The 23100-nt window shown below is 34.6% G+C and overlaps 1 protein-coding gene across 1 annotated transcript in view; it reads right to left on the reverse strand.

Moving 5' to 3' along the window:
• mvb12bb (multivesicular body subunit 12Bb) overlaps positions 1–23100 on the reverse strand; it is a 264229-nt gene that overhangs the window by 239126 nt on the left and 2003 nt on the right. The window contains exon 3 of the mRNA XM_073908970.1: positions 21862–21899. The gene's annotated coding sequence lies outside the window, so the exon portion shown is untranslated. The remainder of the gene's footprint in view (positions 1–21861; positions 21900–23100) is intronic.

Raw genomic sequence — 23100 nt, forward strand, 5'->3', positions numbered from 1 at the left:
GGATGTTAATCACAGTTTCATCCTCAGCCCAGTTTCTCACTATGAGTTTAAAAAGATGATCATAATCTCAGCGTAGATGCTCCCTTATCTGATCAGAGCGCTATGAAGGGTTATTCATTCAATTAGGGATGAGCCATTGAGATAAGAAGCAGATGCTGGGTGTCAGGGATTAGGAGCGATAGCTGTAAGACTGCATCTATCCTCACATCACGCCACATACGCACAAGCTGGCATCTCACGCACGTGCGTTACATGCACACACAAACACACACACACGCAAACATAAAAACAGAAGCACACTGTGGGTTTTGGCTAAAAGGGACAGCTGTGGCCCCCCAAATGCGCACACACACACACACACACACACACACACACACACACACACACACACACACACACACACACATACAGACACACTTGCTGTGGTTCTGGGTCTGTGGTTTAGTGGACCTGCCAAGAGTTCAGGTCCTTTAAGTGGAAGTAATTGGGGAAGAACACGCTCCATTAAAAACAACTATTTAATACAATAATCATTCAATTAAAAAGCCCCTGTAGCGGCTGCCACAGCTCATTTGTGTCAACTGCATATTTTATTTGCAGAAAGAGGCACAGATTTACCATCACTTTTAACTGAAATATGCATCTTGAACATTTATTTACCCAGCACTCTTTAAATGTATACAGATATTAACATGGCATTTAATGAAAAATGATCGGTTAATTCAAACCATAATCCCTTCATTGTGACGCAATTTGCAGTTTATAGACAGCAATCTATTGATTTAGACTAGAATTTGTAAAAACTTTACAAGTAGGTTTACTCGAAAACAATATACTAAAAACATTTTGAAAACTTTTGCATACAAATGACAGTGTTGTCAAAATGAACCCATGCACAGAAAGACATATAGATAAAATGCAGGCCTGTAGCCAGCGGGGGTTCGGATGGTTCGGAAGACCGGGTACAGTATTTGTTCCATGCATGAGCTTATTTTTCCTATTTTGACTGTTACACCATCATAAATAGTGAAAACAATCCATTGAAAATGGCTTAAGACCAAGCACAATCCTTAGGCCTATATGCTTACAAATATTTATATTTGAATAATATTTAAATTTTATCTGATGTAAGAAAAGTCATCTTTTGCTACTGCATTGTTTTTAAACAGAGAAAACATTTTACAGGTCATTTGTATTTTAACTCTTGGACCTTAATCTTGAAACAAAAATGACCAAAAAAAAAAAAAAAAAAAAAGGTGTGAATTACCAAAAGCAGCCCATATTGAAATTGAGTTGAATACTAATTTGGATATTGCTGTAATCCATGAACTTTAAAATTTATTTTTTTGACAATAGAGGCTAGAAAAATTGTTAATCTTGTAAATCTAAAAAAATTGGCCAAATTCTGACTGAGGAGTGAGGACACTTGAATGTGTTGGCCAGTTTGTTATTTGTCTAATAAATGACAATGGGCTACAGGTTTTAATTAAAAACTTTAACAGATTCCTTTTTTTTTTCAATTGATATATTATGTAATTAATATATGTTTTAAAAATAAGTATTATTTCACATTTTCTTATTTTAAATCTTAAGGAAATATTTTGGCATATCATATGGTTATGATGACCATTCGACAAGCTAATTAAATAAAGCAACAAATAGGGCTTAAAATGTTACTAAAATGCAGTATTTAAATGTCATAATACAAAATAAGGCAAATAACTGCAAAAAAGAGAAAAAAAAGAATCCATCCATCAATCCATCTGTCTGTCTGTCTGTCTATGTATCTGTTTGTAATCTGCATGTTTTTATTTGTAATTTTTTTTTTTTTTTTTTTTTTGCTTTTTAGCATCTATGCTCAAGAACCTATTTGTATTACTAATGAAGTTTAAAAAGAATTTTGCTGTTAACATTTATGTGGAAACCATGCTACATGATTATTTAATTTATGCACTTCAGTTCCTTCACTTCCTTGGCCACATGAGTATAAAATCAAGCACGCAGGCATGGAGACTGCTTCTACAAACTTTTTGTGAAAGAATGGACCCTTTTCACAGGACTGCTATGACACGTTTAATGATCATAATCTTTTTAATTTTTGAAAGTTTTTAATATATTAATAAAAAAAATGTATGAACAATTATATGCATTTAGGAATGTATTATATCATCTTTGCGCCAAATTACAAAAAATAAAAATAAAAAATGCAGCTTTTGTGTTTCTAAATGCGAGATGTTTCTAATGCAACGTCTATGGGGCTGAGAGTAAATTTGTAATAATTCTCTCCTCTGGCTGCCGTCATTAGTTTTACACAATTTATGAAAGTCTTGATAATACCATCATGGAGTTTTTCTTTTATTACTCCAGCAAATAGGAATGTAAAACATTTTTTGTTGTTGTATTCTTCTATTCATTGCGGTCAAAGTTTACCCAACCATGAAGCCTTCCGCTACTAAGAAACCCAAAATGTGAAAAGAGTCTATGGGTCACTCCTAGGAGCTCACTAAATTCACATATTATAAATTGCCACTTGTGCAGTAGGTACATTTATAAAACTTCCTCACTACTAACTATTCCAGTCACCTATTAAAAGCATTATAACACAGTGGAAGCAATTGAGAGCAAATATAGCTACAGACCTCCAAATATTAGGTGGACTTCAGATTAGCTCAAGAACTAGAGACCTTCATTGAAGTGATGTAAAGCACGCCACCACTGGTCTATAGAGCAGTGGATATGTGTTCTCTGGAGTGACCAATCATGCTTCTCTGTCAGGTAATCTGATGGATGAGTTTGATGATGGGTTTGGAGGTTGCCAGAAGAACAGTGCTTGCCTGACTCCATTGGTGGAGGGGGGTTATGTTGTGGGGTTTTTTTTTCAATGGCTTGGCTCCTTATTTCCAGTAAGAGGAACTTCGGATGCTTCAGTATACCCAGACATTTCGGACAATGTCATGATGCCAACTTTTTGCTAACAATTTAGGCAAAGGTCCTTACTGTTCCAACCGGACTAAAAGTAAACAAGGTGAGTGAGTTTGGTGTGAAGGATTTTGACTGGCCTGCACCTCAACCCAACTGAACACCTTTAGGAATGAATTACAGCAGAGACTTTGAACCAGGCCTCATGAGTGCCTAATCTCACAAATGTGCTTCTAGAAGAAATGTCAAATATTCCAAAAACACACTCTTATATTATGGAAACTCTTCAAAGAAAAGCTGTTATAAGTTCAAAGGGTGGGCCGACTCCATATTAAACCCTACAGATAAAACCCTACCAATTAAACTAATAATTATAAAAAATATTTGGCGGGTCATGATATATCAGGGACTAAGTTGAAAACTGATGATTGAATGAAGAACTGTTTTGGGAAAACTGTTCAAAATAAAAATAGACATTTTTTTTGCACCATCATTTCATCATCATTTCCTTTATTTAGCCAGGAGATCACATTGAGACAGTACTGTCTCTTCTTCCAGTGAGACCTGGTCAAGATGGCAGGCAACACAAAGTTTCATATAAAAATCACAAAAACAATACCACAAAATTACAAAAACACAAATTCATAAAAACATCAGCTCATAAAAAGCAATTAAAAGTGTCCTTTAAGATGTTGTATAAAAGATGTTTAAAAGTACTCAGAGTCGGAAGTGTGTCAAGATTGAGCTGATTTTGCAGGTCATTCCAAGCCAGCGTAAACGAAAAAAGCACGTTTACCAAGTTCTGATAGTACCCTGGGAACTGTTAGACGAATACATGAACCAGATCTAGTGTGTTGGTTGTTGGTGTGAAATGTTAATAAATTAGAAATATAGGATGGTAATTTACCTAAAAGAGCCTTTAAAATAAATAAATACAGATGTAATTTTTTCCTTTGATATAAAGATGACCAGTCTAAGGAATCATACAAAATACAGTGATGCGTCAGTGAGTCTGCACCTGTGACAAAGCGTTTTGCTGCATGATAAACAGAATAGTTTTCTTAGTAGAGTAGCGGCTGCGTGCATATAAAGATGATCACCATAATCCATTATAGAAATGTACTCTTACTAATTTTTTGCGGGTTTTATATGGAAAACTATTTTTTGACCGGTATAAATAACCTAATTTTGGCCTAAGCTTTTTCAGTAACTTGTCAGAGTGTATATCAAAGGCTAATCTCTTATCAATTCAAATACCTAGATATTTAGAAGCTAACTCTTTCTATTTGAACACCGTTCAGAGTTGTAATTGTCTGGTCTATTAACCTAAGTGCAGCCACGCTAAAAATCATGTATTTAGTCTTTTTTGAATTTAAACCAATTTTAAATTTTGCAACGTACACTCTAATACTTGAAAAGCAATCTGTAAATGCTGTACAGCTTGGTTTAAAGAATGTGCCGCTGTATACATTATTGTGTCATCGTCATACAGGTGTATTTTAGCTGATTCTATTCCATGACCTATTCTATTCCATTTGGTACCACTACTTTGTTTATAGATTATCATTTTTTTGGATCACCTACATGCATTCACTATGACTTTGCTTATTCTGTTGAACACAAGAGAAGATATTGTGCAATACAATACAAAAAACTGGTCACACTTGCATCTGAGATTTTTCTTGCATAACAGCATGATAAATACTCCTTACAAAGAGACAAAGACTAATATAAATTAATAATAATAACAATTCCACACTTTTTTCATCTCCAAGACAGCTTGATGTACAAATTTATTTATTTATTTTTACTTTTTTTTCACTTTATTAAAACTTGGGATTGGCGGTTCATTCTGCTGTGGCGACCTCAGATTAATAAAAGGGACTAAGCCAAAAAGAAAATAAATGAATAACACTTGGGATTCTAAATTGACAGTTAACAGTATAGATTCATTATTCAACACACGACTAGGGTTTAAAATGATGTTCCTTGCCAGCCTCGTGAGGTTCTGGTCATACAATTTCTCAAAAGGCTTTCCTATTATCTTTGAACTAATTTTAATCTGGTTTATCTATTTTTTAGATTCTGAATAACAGAATTACAATACTGCAGAACACACATAAATGCAGACATAAAAAAAAGTCCAAGAATCTTTTTCAATGCTCCAAAAAAAACTAAGACGAAAAGTGTTTGGTTGCTATCAGCTACATGATCTGGTTATGAGCAGATCTAGGATCATATTGAGGCTGAGAAATTGACATAATTTAGATTTTTGGATGAACATAATATACTTTAAGCACAATTTCATGTTACAAGTATCTGCACTATACAATATGACAGAAGAAGATAATACTAAATGAGAGTAGAGAGTTTCAATGGCAAAGTTCAATACTTCAAAGGGCAAAGAAGAGCAGACAATTTGCAGAAACCACATGACATTTGCCAAGGTTAACATTGACAGCATATTAATCACCATCTAGGTAAATGAAAAAGTATAATCCACATTAAAGAGCTTCACATTTACTGTACTCTTAAGTGCCTCGTTGTAAAATCTTATCGTGAGGCTGATTTTAATCAGATATTAAATATCGCCGGTGTCTTACAAAGATCACTCATCTCTCTGGTGGCGCTTTAGAGAAGGCCTGGTTAATTAAAGAAGCGTGGTCTCATCGGGCTCCTGTACGCTTCAACAACAGATGTCTTTTTATGGCTGCGTCCCACTGAAAGAAGAACAGAGCTGATGGGCAACATTTACACTTTGCATCAATCAAAGCCTATTGAGAAGCTTGGAGCCGTGAGAACATGTCTGTAAATAACACAAAGATTCATTCATATATAAATACTAACTTTTTGGTTAAAAAAGAAAGGAAGGACTGTGTGAAAATAGAATGTGATGATAATTTTTTTTTGCACATTTTAACTCTCTAAGTAACAATTTACAGTCTTAATGGAGCTTAATGGATTGACCAACGAAGCACACACTGTAAAACCCAAAAGTCAACTTTATCAAATGAAATGAGTGTAGTTAACTCAACATTCACAGAAAGTTAATTCTACTCATTTAAAAAGAGTAAGTTCACTGTACTTATATAGATTAGTTTAACTCAAATGGTTTGTAGCAATCGGTTTTCTCAAACGGTTTGAGTTACTTTAACTTTTTGGGTTTTACAATGTACTTTTGTTAAAATTTGTATGGATTAAGTTAGAAATTGTATTATATTACTGATTATAAATTACACAATAAAAAAATGACACTGTATAGTCAAAGCCTTCCGGGTTTGAAAGATATTTTATTTATTTTTTGGTCAGGATTTTTTTTTTTTTTAGAAACGAGTGAATGCCACTTCATATGATGAAGACATAATATGTAAACATAAGACATGATATTTATATAAATCTATAGTTTTTTCAGAATCAAATAAAAAGTAACTATAAAATGCAGGTTTTAAAAAGGCAGAATAATCAAATTTCAAGTGCTTAATATTTGAAATCTGACAACCCAAATGATATGTTTTTGTATTCAGTTACAACTAATCACTGTTTTAGGTAGGGCCAGACATAATCTGTGGACTTTTTTGCTGTTTCTGCTTTGGTTTTTTTTTAAATAAATAAATAAATAAATAAAAATCCATATAAAATAAAAAATGCAGATGTACAAAAAACAATTGACAACATAGACTTAGCACATTATATTTTCACTCAATTATTTTCATTTGGTTTAGTCACTGTTTGAGAGGTCACCACAGTGGAATGAACCGCCAACTATTCTAGCATATGCTTTACATAGCAGATGCCCTTTTAGGTATAACCCAATACTGGGTAACACCCACACTCATTTACATCCACACTCATATACTTTGTACAGTTTAGTCTATTCAATGCGCGTATTGCGCATGCCTTTGGACCGTAGGGGAAACTGGAGCACATGGAGGAAACCCACGCCAACATGGAAAGAACATGCACACAGAAATACTAACTCCACACAGAAATGCCACCTGGCCCAGCCGGGACTCGATTGAGCGACCTCACATTCATACACACACGATACACTGATAAAGATCAATTTTTGTTTACCCAATAAACCTGTACCTCACATCTTTGGACTGGAAACCTATGCGAACACGGGAAGAACATGCAAACTCCACACAGAAATGCTAAATTGCCCATCAGGGACTCGAACCAACAACCTTCTTGCTGTTAGTGCTAACCTCTGAGCCGCACATCAGTTATTGTTAGTTCATTCATTTTCTTCTAAGCTTAGTCTCTTTATTAACCTGTAGTTACCTCAGCAGAATAAACTGGCAACTTATCCAGCATATGTTTTACGCAGCGGATGCCCTTCCAGCTGCAACCCATCACTGGAAAACATCCATACACACTAATTCACACACATACACCATAGACAATTTAGCTTACCCAATTCACCTACCACATGTCTTTGGATTCATGGGGGAAACCCGAGCACCCAGATGAAACCCACGTGAACACGGGGAGAACATACAAACTCCACACAAAAATGCTAACTGACCCAGCCTAGGCTCCAACCAGAGACCTTGCTGTGAGGCGATCGTGCTATACTCACTGCACCCTTAGTTGTTATTATTATTATTTGGTTGTTTATTGATGATTTAAGTACTTGATTGATTGATTTTTTTGTTCAAATAAGCAGATGTTGTTGTCTATATATAAAGTAAATTATATCAGCGCTTCAATGGTTAGAATTAATATGTGGTATTAAAACACCATGTGCATCTCTGAGCCCCAAACTAGTCTGTGAGGCTTAAGTTCACACTCCTGCTAATCCATCCACTAATTCGTCCTCCTCCCTGGTGAAACGCGTGACTTCCAGACACTTTACTACACTGTGTTTTGACGCTCTGAATGCAATGTGTTCTGCCTGCCTCAGCAAAGAAGCTCATTACTTCCATCCTTTTGTTTTATTATGTGTGGCAAATTAATAAATGGGGAGAGCGCTGAAAAAAAAAAACAGATATGAAAATGTATACTTTGCATTATTAAAAAGGCCCAGCCTCCAAAGGTTACACAGGGCTATTGTGGCACTACAGTGTGCGAAATGTAATTAAGAGGAGGCTGGAAGATAAAACCTCCCTCTTGTCATCTTTTCCTTTTTTTTTTTTCGTCTGCCTTCCCTCCTGAAACTTATTCTCTCTGAACTAATTTTGCATGACATATTGCATTTCTGCATCACCTATCATGAGCCTTTACCTGTGAATTAAACATTGCCTTGATACTGTATGCAGGCAAATGATAAACAACTTATTCATTCATTCATTGAGGACATCTACACTCAGCTATTAGTTTTAATAATAATAATAATTATAATAATCATCTACAAAGAAAACTTCAATAAATAGGTGTGCATGTATGCATGTACAGTAGTCAGCATAATTGAGTACACCCCATTTTGAAAATGAATATTTTTTTTTCATTTCTTAGTGAATATATGTAATGTATTTTGGTGCATAAACAAAACATATTTATTAAACAGATTTGTTAATTAAAATAATATTTTAGTCACCAAACATATTTAGAAATTGAAACATAATATAGTTTAAATTCAAGCAAAATATTGCAAAAAAATTACAAACTACAAAATTTCAATTACATTTTTCTTTTCTTTTTTTTCTTTTGGTTCTCTTGACCTTTCTTCTTTTTTTTTAAATTTGTATTTGATATTTTTCTATAACATAAATTTGGGTCTACTAGTTTTTGGACCGTTATCGTAAGCTATTTTGTTAGGTAAGCTCCAGATTTGGCTTCAGTACTGACTAATCTAATGTATATGCACAAATATAATATTGTATAGCTTCCGATTTAAACTATGATAGATTTGGAAGGGTGTAATTATTTATAGTATGCTGAGCACTAAACAGTATGTTTATATGTGTGTGAATGTATGTATTTGGGATGCTGATGTGATGCTGAATTTTCACTGTCACACATAACAAAAAAATGAATATAATTTAGTCATCATTTAAAATGCAGTAAATGGTTAAACATTTTTTTTGTCTTCCATGGACCTTAACTTTGTTATTAAATAACTGTGTTAACTAATAACTGTTATATTAAAGTGTTAAAATATTTGATCCAAACGTCAAAACTGTCCTATGGTGTGACCGTCTTAAGCGTAGTTCAGTAAATTACTATTTACTCTCATACATTTAAAGGAAAGTTATTAATAAATACACCAGGCATAATTTTACTAGTGGCTATTTTAGTTAAAGGCAATTTTTTTCATGCATATATTTCTAAAATGTAGGAATTTGATGCATTATGCTAATTTGAAATCGGGTAAAATTCCAGTGGACACTTTAATTAGTTCATTAGGACCCCAGTTAAGATTATATGACTTAAACTCTCAAACCCAGGACATCTACACCTGGATTAAGCTTTTTCCTCAGAATTTTTCACATTTTTTGGGGAGGGACCACTATAAGTAATTTTTTTTTGTTGTTGTCCTTTGGTGTAACCCCAAATTCATATAATAATAATAAAATAACAGCTTAGTAAATTCATTAACAAACATTGTACATAAATATTATTTGGGTCATAAAACATATTTTTAAAAGGAGGCAAAGTGGCTCAGTGGTTAGCACTGTCGCCTCACAAGAAGAAGGTTGCTGGTTCGAGTCCTGGCTGGGCCAGTTGGTGTTTCTCTTTGGAGTCCTCCAGGTGCTTCGGTTTCCCCCACAGTCCAATCAAATGCGCTATAGGTGAATTAAATGGACTAAATTGGCCATAGTGTATGAGTGTGTGTGTGTACGTGCGTGTGAATGAGTGGATGTGGGTGTTTCCCAATACTGGGTTGCCTTTGGAAGGGCATCCGCTGCGTAAAACATATGCTGGAATAGTTGGCGGTTGTGGCAACCTCTGAAAAAGACACCAAGCCTAAGGAAAATAAATGAATTAATGAATATATTTTATACTTATATTTAAATAATAATAATAGGTAAAGGATCTCAATAAATAAAAGTAATGGTAGTAATAATAACAACAACGACAATAATAATAATAATAATAATAATAATAATAATAATAATAATAATAATAATAATAATTATAATAATAATAATAGTAATAATAATAATAATAATAATAATAGACTATTTATTAATTAAGGTATTCATTTATTTTTAAAAAGGCCCAACCTCCAAAGGTTACACAGGGCTATTGTGGCCCTACAGTGTGTGAAATGTAATTAAGAGGAGGCTGGAAGATAAAACCTCCCTCTTGTCATCTTTTTTTTTTCCTTGTGCATTCTCTCCTGAAACTTATTCTCTCCGAACTAATTTTGCATGACATATTGCGTTTCTGCATCAGCTATCATGAGGCTATACCTGTGAATTAAACAGGGCCTTGATATACAGGCAAATGCGCGGATTACATTTCAGACGTGCAGATACTTCATACTCTCGCCGTGATTTATTAATTCCACCGAAACAAAACTCACAACATCGCTTACAATTGCATTTGTCTGCGCCGAGGCACAAGCAAATGGAGGATGGAAGAGTTATAGGGATGCACTGGAGAATGGGGAAGGCTGGGAAAGATGGATACGCGGACAGCTTGCGAACCGGCGGTGAATCTGCGTATTTTGGGGGATGAAGTCAGTCATGTGTCCTTGAATACGCTACGGATATCTTGATATTAAATGTTTCATAGCTCATAAATTTCTGAGTTAATAAAGAACTATTGTTTATTGCCTTTCTTTGCATGATGATAATGTTTACTGTCAAATATACATTCCCTTAAAAGTATGACTGTGTTGAGGATTAGGTATGGTTTTAACTTTATCATTAAATAGTCATGAATGAATGAATGGATAAATGAATGAATGAATGAATCACAAGCACATACTGTACACACACCCCAGCATAAATGAGTACATTTCCATTTTGAAAATGAATGTTTTTATCAATTTCTTAGTGAATATAGCCAATAATCATTTGTGCATTTAAGCAAAAAAAGTTTTTTAAACAGTTTTATCCATTCAAATAAAAGTCATCTAATATTCATAAATATAGAAAGATAATATGTTTAAATGTGAGTTATTGTAAAACTTAATTTTACAAAATTCTAAATTTCACCTAAATTTGACTGGTTTTTATGTTCTTCTTAAATTTTCCTGTTTATTAAAAAATTACCCAGTTTTGGCTTTGGTACTGACTAATCTAATGTATATGCACACATATGTTGTTTTAAAGCATCCTATCAAAAATGTAATAAAATGTAATGTGTGTGTGTGTGTGTGTATATATATATATATATATATATATATATATATATATATATATATATATATATATATATATATATATATATATATATATATATATATATACAGTATATATACACAGGATAGATATATATATATATATAGTTGGAGTCAAAATGATTAGCTCTCAAGTAAATGTTTTTTTTATTATTATTATTATTATTTTTAGATTTCCCAAATGATGAGCAAAAATATTTACAAGTATTTCCCAAAATATTGTTTTTTTCTTCTGGAGAAAGACTTGTGTTTTATTTTGGCTAGAATAAAAGCAGTTTTAAATTGTTTAAAACCATTTTAAGCCCAAGATTATTAGCCCCCATAAACAATGTTATTTTTTTAAAATTGTCTACAGAATAAATCAGTGTTATACAATGACTTGCCTAATTAACCTAGTTAAATCTTTAAATGTCACTTTAAGCTGAATACTAGGATTTTTGAAAAATAGCTAGTAAAATATTATGTACTGTATTATGAACTATATAGCATGCATTATTTATTGATATTCAAGTTAATTATAAAAATAAGTAAAGGTTATAAATAATAGGTTTTAGATTTCCAAAGCCAGGGGAGGCCTAAGATGTTGAAATGTCATACATTTATCCATATTTAATTTTTGTTCTCTTTAGGTCTTACATAAACATACACATGAATATATAAATATAAATTCAGAAAGAGAGGGTGTTTTCAAAATTATAAAACATTGCGTAATATTGTTTTGAAAATAAAAGGTCATGCATGTCATGCCTGTCAGCATTTTCTCTCCATTTCTTTTCACTGCATTAGCTGTGTATATAGAGTCATTACTGTGCTGAAAAAATAAAAGCATTACCAATTAAGGTGCTTTCAAAATGGTATAACAGATTAAACCTGTCTTTACTTTTAGCATTCATAATGTTTACCCAGAAATTCAGATAATATTGCCATCAGCACTGGTACAAATGCAGCCCAAACCAGGATTGACTCTCCATGTTGCACTGAGGGCTGCACCACCTCATTATTCCATCTTTCTCCAACTCTACTTTTCAGAGTTTATTAGACCGACAGACGGACAAACATTCATTAATTTTCCCCTGGCTTATTCATTTATTTATCAGGGGTCATCACAGTAGAATGAACCGCCAACTATTCCAACATATGTTTTAAGCAGTGAATGCCCTTATACAGCCACAACCCAGTACAGGGAAACACCAATACACGCTTGCATTCACACATGCACTCATACTACATGGCCAATTTACTTCATCCAATTCATCTATAGTGCATGTGTTTGGGCTGTGGGGGAAACCAGAGCACCCGGAGGAAACCCACGCAAACAGAAGGAGAATGGACACAGGGAGATAGCCAGGACTTGAACCAGCAACCTTCTAGCTGTGAGGCAACAGTATTAACCATTGAGCCACTGTAACATCCTAACAAGCAATCAAACAAATACATTTGAATACAAAAACAAAAAAGCTAATAACAAATAAGCTGCTGAGATAAGCACTTGTAATCAACATGTCTGATCTAAGAGTAAGTACAAAAAGCATTATGGAAATCTTGAATAGATGAACATGCCTAAAATCAATGGATATTCCACCGGCCACATAGACTCAGTTTAACACCATACAGTAAACGAGCATGTTAAACTTCAGGAAAAACCAAAACGCTCATCGTTTAAATAACTCTCAATCAAAACAATCAATTCGCCACCTCCACATGATTGACCATCTTTTTTTTCCAAATGGATTTCCCTTTCAGCCTCATTAGGTTTAATCAAACACAAAAAAGGTTTTCGACATCACCCTCACGCTCAATCATCTCAGCGTAATTCAAGACTCAAGACGTTTAGCATGGTGGCTAAACCCAGATTTCCCTCATGCCGGCGTTCCCCTCTTTCCATCACAGTACAGCAAAACCCCCTACGTTTGCCTGATAAACCTTCCCTTCCTCCCTAATGACTCTACCTGGTACAAAAGCCAGAGATAATGGACGCCAGCCGGGCCAAAAAGTTGAGCAAGAAAGAGGAATGATTAAGGAACCTTATTAAAAGCATCCTCGTGGAGTGAGGGAGACTCGTGATGGAGAACACATTAAGAGACTTGATCCTTTTCAAAGCGACACACAAGCGAACATCGGTGGAGGAAGACGAAGAGGAAGAAAAAAAAAACCTGATTAGGCTGACAAGCACTGAGTGATACCGCAAACCTGTTAATAACATGAAAATTAGAAGGGGCTCATGCAAAGAAAAGAGATTAATTTAGCTGGAGTCCATCTTCGCGGCAAATTGCGAAGTTGTGAATATGTTCGCAGATAATGAGCCTTCCTACTTGTCAGCTCACTTGTCATTTTCTGTAATTAATGTTAAGGAAGACTCCTTCCTGATGGTTGGTATTACTCATGTACCGGGGAAAATTTCTTCGGAGAAATAATTTACATTTATTATCATCAGTCTGTTTGTGTGGTTTATTTCACGGCGGAGTAATTTATTGCAGCACCGTTTCGAGCTCCTTGATTAGTCACTCGTCAGACTGAGATGTAATTTTTTTTTCCCTCTCTTTTTCCTCTTCTGATGTCTGGGCCGGGGGAAATGAAAGTGTTGTGCCATCACATGGGCGCTTGGGCGGCAATGGCACCTCACGGCTGTCTTTTTTTTTTAAAAAATACACAAATCGTGGTGAAAAGGCTGATGATTATGTTTTTTTTTCTCTTGGATTCTAAACTTCTCTCTGTCATTTTTACATTTCATCTATCGGATACACTAAAAAATAAATAGTTATTAGTTATGCTCTTGAGTTTTCATTATTTCATTCATCATGATCAATTAACGTACAATAGTAATAATAGTTGATTTGAACAAAACACTAGTTTTGTAGAACTACAGCTCTCCAACCGATCATCAATATCCTGCTTAATAATCACTATATGACAAGAATGACTCGTTGGTACAGGAACAAAAATAATAAATAAATAAATAAATAAATAAATAAATAAATAAAATACAAAAATTCTAATTGAAGGATTTCGAGTGATGGACAAGGAGTGCAAAATCCCTTGACTCAAATATTGAGCACAAGTGAAACGGACATGGAACACACAGGTCTTTGGAATATTTTCATGTGAAAAAAGTGATGAAAGTGTTCCAAATCAAGCACTTCATGTGTGTTCCACATATGTTCCGTGTGTGTTTAGCATATGCGTTACCAGTGTATTTCACATGTGACTTACATGCAATAAAGGCTTATGCATGTCATTTTTTTCCTGTAAACTCGTGCATGTTTTGATGCAATTACAATGTTCAAATGAGTATCATACCTTTGAAAAAAATATTTAAAGATGATTCCTTGGATTTACTTAATTTTCTTAAGTTAAGTGGTTGTAAGCAATTTATTTGGGCTGAATTTAAACAAGCAAATTAAGTTGAGTATTACTAAACTTATTTGTTTGTTTAAATTCAACACATATAAACTGTTTGCAACAAATTTGCAGACATTTTTTTTTTTCAGTGTTGGTCCCCTATACCATTTCATATAGCTCTATATCCATATGTCCTTTCATTCTCAATGAATGAAAAAAAAACAAAAAAAAAAAAAAACAATGGCTCTCAATGGAGAGGACGAGGATGTTTTATTCTATATATTTCTTGATTGTGAATAGGGTTACAGCTTTTAGTTTAGTTTTTTAGTTTTTTTAATTTCAAAATGCATGGGATACTTGTATTTTTGTACAGATTGTCTAAAATCTGTCAAATAAAATTCAATTCAATTCAAATTCAATGACCATGACTCTCAATGCTTAAAGTGTCTTCTTTCCACTGATAGCTTATTTGTGTTTGTAGCTTACTGGAGTCAGGAACTGTTACTATTTAAATTTAGGTAGGTATAAATCCCCAAACATAAGTGCTGGCTAACAGGTTAAGCTAAACTCTTCAAAGTGGTTTTGAAATAAAAACACTTTTTACAGAATGGAAAAAATTGCAAAAAGTGATGCGTTAATGGCTGTTCACATATTAAGTCTTTTAAACTGCGAAAGTTTATTTCAAATGGAGATATGCAACAAATAGGGAGCGATGTGATCATTTCAGCTTGTTCTTCATTTAATCCTCAAACAAGAGTGAGAAACAGAGAATAAGAAATAGTTGAACATGGACATGTAATCAGTAAAATTGTGTGATTGTACAATTAAAAGGTGTGTGTAATAACAAAAGACTTATAGGCCTATCGGGCTCATTTAGAAATCAAATGTTATACATATCTATATTGCAATACAGTGGAATATCCCCATACGAGTATATAACCCAGGCTTTATGGTGGCACAGTGGGTAGTAGAATCGCCACAACAAAAAGGTTGCTGGTTCAAGCCCCGGCTGGGTCAGTTGGCATTTCTGTGTGGAGTTTGCATGTTCTCCCCGTGTTCGTGTGCAAGAATGTATGAGTGTTTCCGCTGCGTAAAACATATGCTGGATAAATTAGCGGTTCATTTCACTGTGGTGACCCCTGAGTAATAAAAGGATTAAGCAAAAAAAAAAAAAAAATGAATGAATGAATGAACGAGTATAAAACCCTATACCCCCATATTAGTCAAGCATTTTTTATTTAACTTAAAAAAAAAAAAATAAATAAATATATATATATATATATATATATATATATATATATATATATATATATATATATATATATATATATATATATATATACACACACACACACACACACACACACACACACACACACACACACACACACACACATACACACATACATACATATACACACACACACACACATACATATATATATATATATATATATATATTTTTTTTTTTTTCTTCTTTTTTTCATTGAGGATCGAGCCCCTATAAATGGAAAATCCCAGAATCTCCTCTGGTTACTTTCTAAAATTCTGTACATTCTAAATGCAAAAGCTTAGACAGCTTCTTGTTGCCTCACTGCCTAATCAGGCAGTGACTCTGGAGGGAGTGTTTGGGCATGAAAGCATCTCGTAAAATGGATTTCAGACATACTTCTGAGATATCAATTATTTAATCATGTACAACAGAATAGAAGATGTTATAAATAAATAGAAAAATGATGGTTGCTTACTACAATATTAACATCTCGCTAGAAATTGCATCAAAAGTGAGAAACTTTAGTCAAAAATATACATTTACACACAACACTGGTCACCCAAGTGCCACTTCAAGATGCCTTCTTTATTTTTTACCTTCATTATCAGAAATGGAATGCACAGGATTATGGGATATCGAAGGCAGCGAAGGACACATCTCCTGTATGCTGCCTTTAAAATTTGATCAGAAGAAACACCTCCCGAGATAGGACGTGAAGCAGACTTTGGATATTATGTATTAGTCTTATCGCTTTAGAATGCTGCTTCTGAGGGAGGAATTTTAAAGATTTTGGATGCAGCCCATATGACTCAACGGGTTAAATGAATGATTCAATTTAATCATTTATTGAATACTAACGTGTTGCAAACATCTTACATAATATTGACCAAAATTAACCATAGTTAAAGGAATAGTGTAAAAATGAAAATGTTCTCAATTCAAACCTTTACAAGTTTCTTTCCTCTGTTGAACACAAAATATATTTTGAAAAAAGCTGAAAATCTTAACCATTGACTTCCATACATGGGAAAAACAAATACAATGGATGTCATTGGTTAACGGATTCCAGCATTTTTCAAAATATCTTCTTTTTTGTTCAACATAGGATTAAAACTCAAAGTACACAAGTAAAGGGTGAGTAAATGATGATATAATTTTAATTTTGGGGGGTAAAAGATCTCATTAATGTACCACAGTTTAACAAAAACACCCAGCTTTTCATTAAAACAATGTAATATGGACCCATTTGAAACATTCTTCTTCCCCCTCTTTAATCCTATGGCTGATATTAAGAGGTCATTTGTACAGGGAGAAATGTTTCAATTCTCCTGTGTTTTTTTACACAGCTACAGAAATGAAATGAGGGTCTCCACTCTGCCACAACCATAACTCAAGCAATATTCATCTGAGACATATATTCAAATCAGCCTCGGCTTGGGCTCTCTTGCTTTGCTTTAGCTTTGTGTTGGGAAATTTATAAGCCTACTTCTTAAATGTATTATTCATCAGGGCGCGTAAATAATGCATGCTTGGTTCCATAGTAAATTAACCCTTTACCTTACCTACGCCATCAGAGTCATTGTTTTGAAAGGCAATTATGTCATTTAATTCATGCTGTAATTAATACCGTAATTAGCTTAAATACTCGGCAACCCAGTGCCACTGCTAAGCTGTCTTAATTAAACAGATTGAAAGGTTTATATGTCTGTTTTTTTCTCACAATCAGATTGTCTCGGCTGCAGCAAGGGATGCAGTGAGACAATCTGAAATCTTGAAACTAGAGATTTTTTTTGATGATTACATTTCTAAACAATCATTCGAAACAATTAGCTGATCTATCAAAATGAGCTCGTATTCACATGAGGCTCTGAGATGCTGTTGTGATTCACGCTTAAAGATGTGAAACACAATGGCCTGGAGCGGCCGTATCTCAGCTGCTCTAAGTAAATGTGGAGGACCCATGTAGGGAAGTGCACTCTTGTGTTTTATTGTTCTGAGACTGCAGGGAGGCAAGTGGACAGCTAATCCAGGGCTGGAGAGTTTTTATCCCTGCTCTATCTGACAGTGATAGAAAGTGTTTTCCCCAAAGTAGAAAAATAGTCGGAGGTAGATGAAATAGTGAAATGGTCAGTGAATACTGAGGAAAAAATTCCGGCCCACCAGCACATTACACTGCTGTGCTGAGGGTATCAGGCAGTATTATGAACTATATAAAGGTATAGCTAATTTTAAAGGCAAACTTCTGAAGGTCCTTTGTCTATTCTTAATATTTTGTCACCTTATAATTATAAAGGTTCTATCTGATATTTTTGTCAAAATTGAGTTATTAACATATTCTTATTAAATGACAACTTATTTAAATTATGGTATGTTTTTTATAATTTTCTTTACATTTGAACACTTTATTTAAAAAACAAATGTTACATAAATACTGTTTGCTATGGAATGCAAAAACTTTGAAGCTCAATATCTCAAAATCATTCAGAACGCGGATAGAACCTTATAATTCCAAGGTGACGATTGAAAAAAGTAAATAAAAAGTCACACTATACACTTTTAACGCTAATTATTCTCAATTTACGGTTCAGGAAGCAGCATTAATTTACTAGTTAATTCTTAATTAATGCATCATATGGCATAGTGAGTTATGTAATGCAATGTAATTGTTTAGGATACTCAGCCCTGGATGGGAGTACAGTGACAGAGAGCTGAACGTGCTGCAATTCAAGAAAACGTGCTATTACAAAAAAACTAACTGAGAAAAGAATGTGCTGCAAATTGCCACAATGCAAACAACTTTTTAAAAAACATGCTGCATTTTCACACAATGTAAACAATGTATGAAAACACGCTGCATTCTCACACAACACAAAAAAACGAAACACAACAGAATTGTTTCAGGGGGACCCAAAAACGTGACTGATGCTGCTGTGCCGGTTTTTATTGAGCAATAAAAATGTAGGTGATCTTTGAAAGGTGAGTTTCTTTATTTATTTTTATAAATAAACAAAATAATAATAATAAATAAATGGCAGCTAGCTCTCTGCAACTCTCACATGGTCGGCCACTGAAGCTAAGCAGGGCTGCCCCCGGTCAGTACCTGGATGGGAGACCACATGGGAAAGCTAGGTTGCTGCCGGAAGTGGTGTTAGTGAAGCCAGCAGGGCGCACCCAACCTGTGGTCTCTGTGGGTCCTAACGCCCCAGTATAGTGACTGGTACTTTATACTGCTCAGTAAGTGACATCTTTCGGATATTAAACCAAGGTCCTGACTCTCTGTGGTTGTTAAAAATCCCAGGATGTCCTTCAAAAAAAAAAAATAGGGGTTCACCCGAGCATCCTGGCCAAATCTGCCCACGGTCCATTATGGCCTCCTAACCCTCCCCATATAATAATTGGCTTCATCTCTCTATCTCCTCTCCACCAATCAGTTGGTGTGTGGTGTTTGGTCTTGCTAAAAAAAAAATGGCTACCTTCGCGTCATCCAGGTGGATGATGCACACTGGTGTTGGATGAGGATGAGGAGCACTTTGAGTGCCCAGAAAAGCGCTATATAAATGTAAGTATTCATAATTATTAATTATTATTACTATAATATCCTGATTACCATGTCTTTAGTAGTTATTAGCCTAAATAACCATAACCTAATTAGCCGTGTCTGCCAAGTTTTAGGCTCTCTTTGAAACATTTCTGTTCTGTTGTGAGAAAATGCAGTGCATTTTCGTAAAATGTTTGTGTTGTGAGAAAATGCAGCACGGTTTTTAAAAATGTGTTTGTGTTGTGACGATTTGCAGCACATTACATGACTCACTGCTAGACCATTTGATGCATTAATCAAGAACATATACACAAAATAATGCTGTTTCCTGAACTGTCACAGATCCGTAATTTGAAATATGTTGGTTTGAACTGTCAATAATGGCATCAGTCAGGTGGTGGACTGATCACTTACGCTAACAAGTTAATTTCAGAGAAGTAACAAACATGCCATCAAATGACTCCTTTGCTGTTTTGTGCTCTGTTATTTTTGCTTTGTTATGTGGGTTCCCTTCCGTCACTCTGAGCTATTGCCATTATACTATGTATGCACATATGAACACTCTTCATTTGCAGTAAATCTCATCACTACGATGGTTGAAAGAGTTTAAATTTGCTGTAAGTTAAAAAAAACTGATGCAAATGGGAAAGATTGTTTTTGTATATTTGCATGTTTTTTCTTAACTTGCAGTGCATTTGAGCTCTCCTGTCCAACTTCTATAACAAGCTAAAAGATGTTAAATGTTTGTGTTGTAAACTATGAGAAGGTTTAAGTGATGTTACATTATAAGTAGGACATTGTGAGTGTAGGAAAGGAGAAAAATAAACAGGAATATGGAAAGACTAGGGAGGGGGAGAGAATGCACGATGTAATTGGTGGGATGATGCAGAGTCAATGTTACAGAAAATGTCAAAATAAACACTGAGCACAAAAGTTTTGGTTGATTCATCAATCCAGTGGCCACAACAGAGACGGGAAAAGCCAAGATCTCCTGAATAGCTATTGGTAAGCACAGATTCCTCCAGAAGTCCAGACCACAAATTTGTGAGTATTTGTTGGATCAATGGATTTGGAAAACAACAAAACTTCACTCCATATTAAAAGCCAAACAAACAACAACAATAACAACAACAAAAACTTTATGCATTTATGAAGTGTGCTTCACACAGTGAGTGGGCCTTACTTATAGATACTTTCCTCAAAAAAAAATTTAAAATAAAAAAAATAACCCTCACCCTCCCCTAACTCTAGCACTTAATTATATGAGCACAAACTGAAGTTGTGGCAGACACGATCGTCATAGCAGCGTCAGCCAATGAAATTAGTCAGCAGTAGGCCACTGTCTAGCTGGTGTATTTGCATACAGCGTTCTGATTAGCTGATGCTTCCTTCGGCACTTGAGCTAGTTGAGCTAGTCCCAACTTCTGCAGCGAGCAACACCCCAGAAGCGGCGCCGACGGATCCACAATGCTGTTCGGCAACGCCTGACGTCACCTATTCAAAGTGAATGGGAAGCGTTGATGCTGACGCCCTGTGTGAATGAGGCATATACTCAATCTAAACTGACCTTTATGGTTGCAGACATCTCACTATTTTAAAGTGCAGCAACTATATAGTAAAATAAATTACTTAAGAAATAGAGAACAAAAATTGTACTTAAAATCATATGTTTTCCTTCTGAGCAACTAACAAGAACTGACTCTGAGCTTGCAGTGTTAAGCAATCATATCTCAATTAAAAGATGGTATCTCATCGATAATGATGCCAGAATTTTGGCAGTATTGCCATTTGACAGTATTTGCGATACTAGCATCAATATCAGAACAACCCTGAAAAAATGCCTTAACTATCATATTACTTAAAATATTCTGAGAATTTTATTCTTTTTTCATGTCCCCGATGGTACAAAAGTGATGAACAGCTTATATAGTGACATTTCAAAAAACAAAAGCAAAAGAAATACACTGTATGGTTTTCCTTTAGCAGGGCTTCTCTGGTGTTGACACAATGTGTGGCCCTCCATGAGCGGGTTAACTGTATTTGGTTTGCAGTGATTTTATCAATGTCGTTAGAACATTCATTGAACTAAGTGAGAAATCCATCAAGCGGTGACAGCACACTTTAGACTAATGGCTGTTAGGCGATAATAATTTTTAATATGATTTTTATTTCACTTAATTTCATCTCCTCTAAGCTAAGGTCCCATGTCAGAGGTTTCAGTATGGGGGAGATACGTTGATGCGTTATAGATGAGCTCACCTGCTGTCGAAGAGCACATACAGTGTTGGGCTCTCCATTCACCTTGTCACTCTCCTCACAATTTATCAGATTTTTCTGAATCTCATTTTGGTTTCATATTGTGGAATATTTCCTCTCAACTTCATATGTGTGATTATTATTTTTTTTCCCCTCGAGGTATTGCTCCCAGTTAAAGTCAATGTTGTTTTTAACTGAAGGGTTAAACAAAATTTTCACACAAAAAGACAATCATGTACTCACCCTCATGTCTTTCCAAACCTGTCTGACTTTCTTTTCTTCTGAAATGCAAAAAAAGACACTTTTTAAATAATGTGCAGACTGCTTTTTTTATATGCAATTGCAATAAATGGCTTTCAAGCTTCAAAAAGAACAAATGTGCCATAATAGTATGTTAAAAATGTACTAAGCATGTGTCTATTTCAGGAGATAATAGTCATATAAACCTTTGGGCCATACTCCCTATGTTTATCAAACAGTAACAGTGCCCCATCCCATGGAAACGCTAAGATGTTTTAGAATGACCAAAACAACCGTTCAGACAGATTATAGTGTGCTCAGCCTGCTGCTTTGTCCACTTACACACATTTTCATCATCACATGATCTCTTATCACAAAATCACCTTTTTTTAATGAGCATACTGAAATTTGTGTGGTAAAAGTGTTTCTATTGTAGTTTATGTGCATGTTTTCCTATCAAATAAAAAGTGTATCCTACTCAGTTATGCGCATTTTCAAAATGTAAGCACATCATGACGTCTCCAACTACCGTTTTTATGCGCATATTCAAAATGCACATAAAAATAGGTGGATTAAAATATAGCTAATGATATTAGGCAGCGCATGAAGGTAACTTCCAGCTAGGTAACTTCCAACGTGACCAACTGGAGAACTGGAGAGTTTAGCTCCAACCCTTATCAAACACACCTGAATCATCTAATCAAGCTTTCACTATATACTAGAAACTTCCTGGCAGGTGTGTTTAAGCAAGTTGGAGCTAAACTCAGCAGGAAACTGGCCCTTTAGGGTGAACGGACACCCCTGGTCTAACTCAGTTCAATCTGTGCTAAACTAAGCTAAAAGTGTTCCTGCCAGATCTGGAGTTCAGCTGAAAGGATTGAAATCTAGTCAAATTCTAAACTAGTAAACTGCTAAACTCTAGAGAAGTTGTAAAATGAGCCTTAAAAAAGTGGAGTTTTTAAAAAAACCATCATATAAAACTACATTTATGTTTAAGAGATGTTTTGGAGAACAAGAGCCATAAAGCCTAACCTCTTTCAGCAACCTCTTTATGAAATATCCCTGAGTAATAATACATGATCAAGCCTTTTGTGCTCTGATGATCATTCCAAATGTATTCTTTAGTACAGAAAATGAGAATTATCATTAAATGGTAATGTAGCTGTTTTTAATGGAGCTTTCTACTTCCATTCCCCCTGCATCAGTAAATAGATGATGGATCCGATTAATCCGATTTCTTCC

The sequence above is a fragment of the Danio rerio genome, chromosome 8, assembly GCF_049306965.1.
Source record: "Danio rerio strain Tuebingen ecotype United States chromosome 8, GRCz12tu, whole genome shotgun sequence".
In the NCBI taxonomy this organism is placed as follows: domain Eukaryota; kingdom Metazoa; phylum Chordata; class Actinopteri; order Cypriniformes; family Danionidae; genus Danio; species Danio rerio.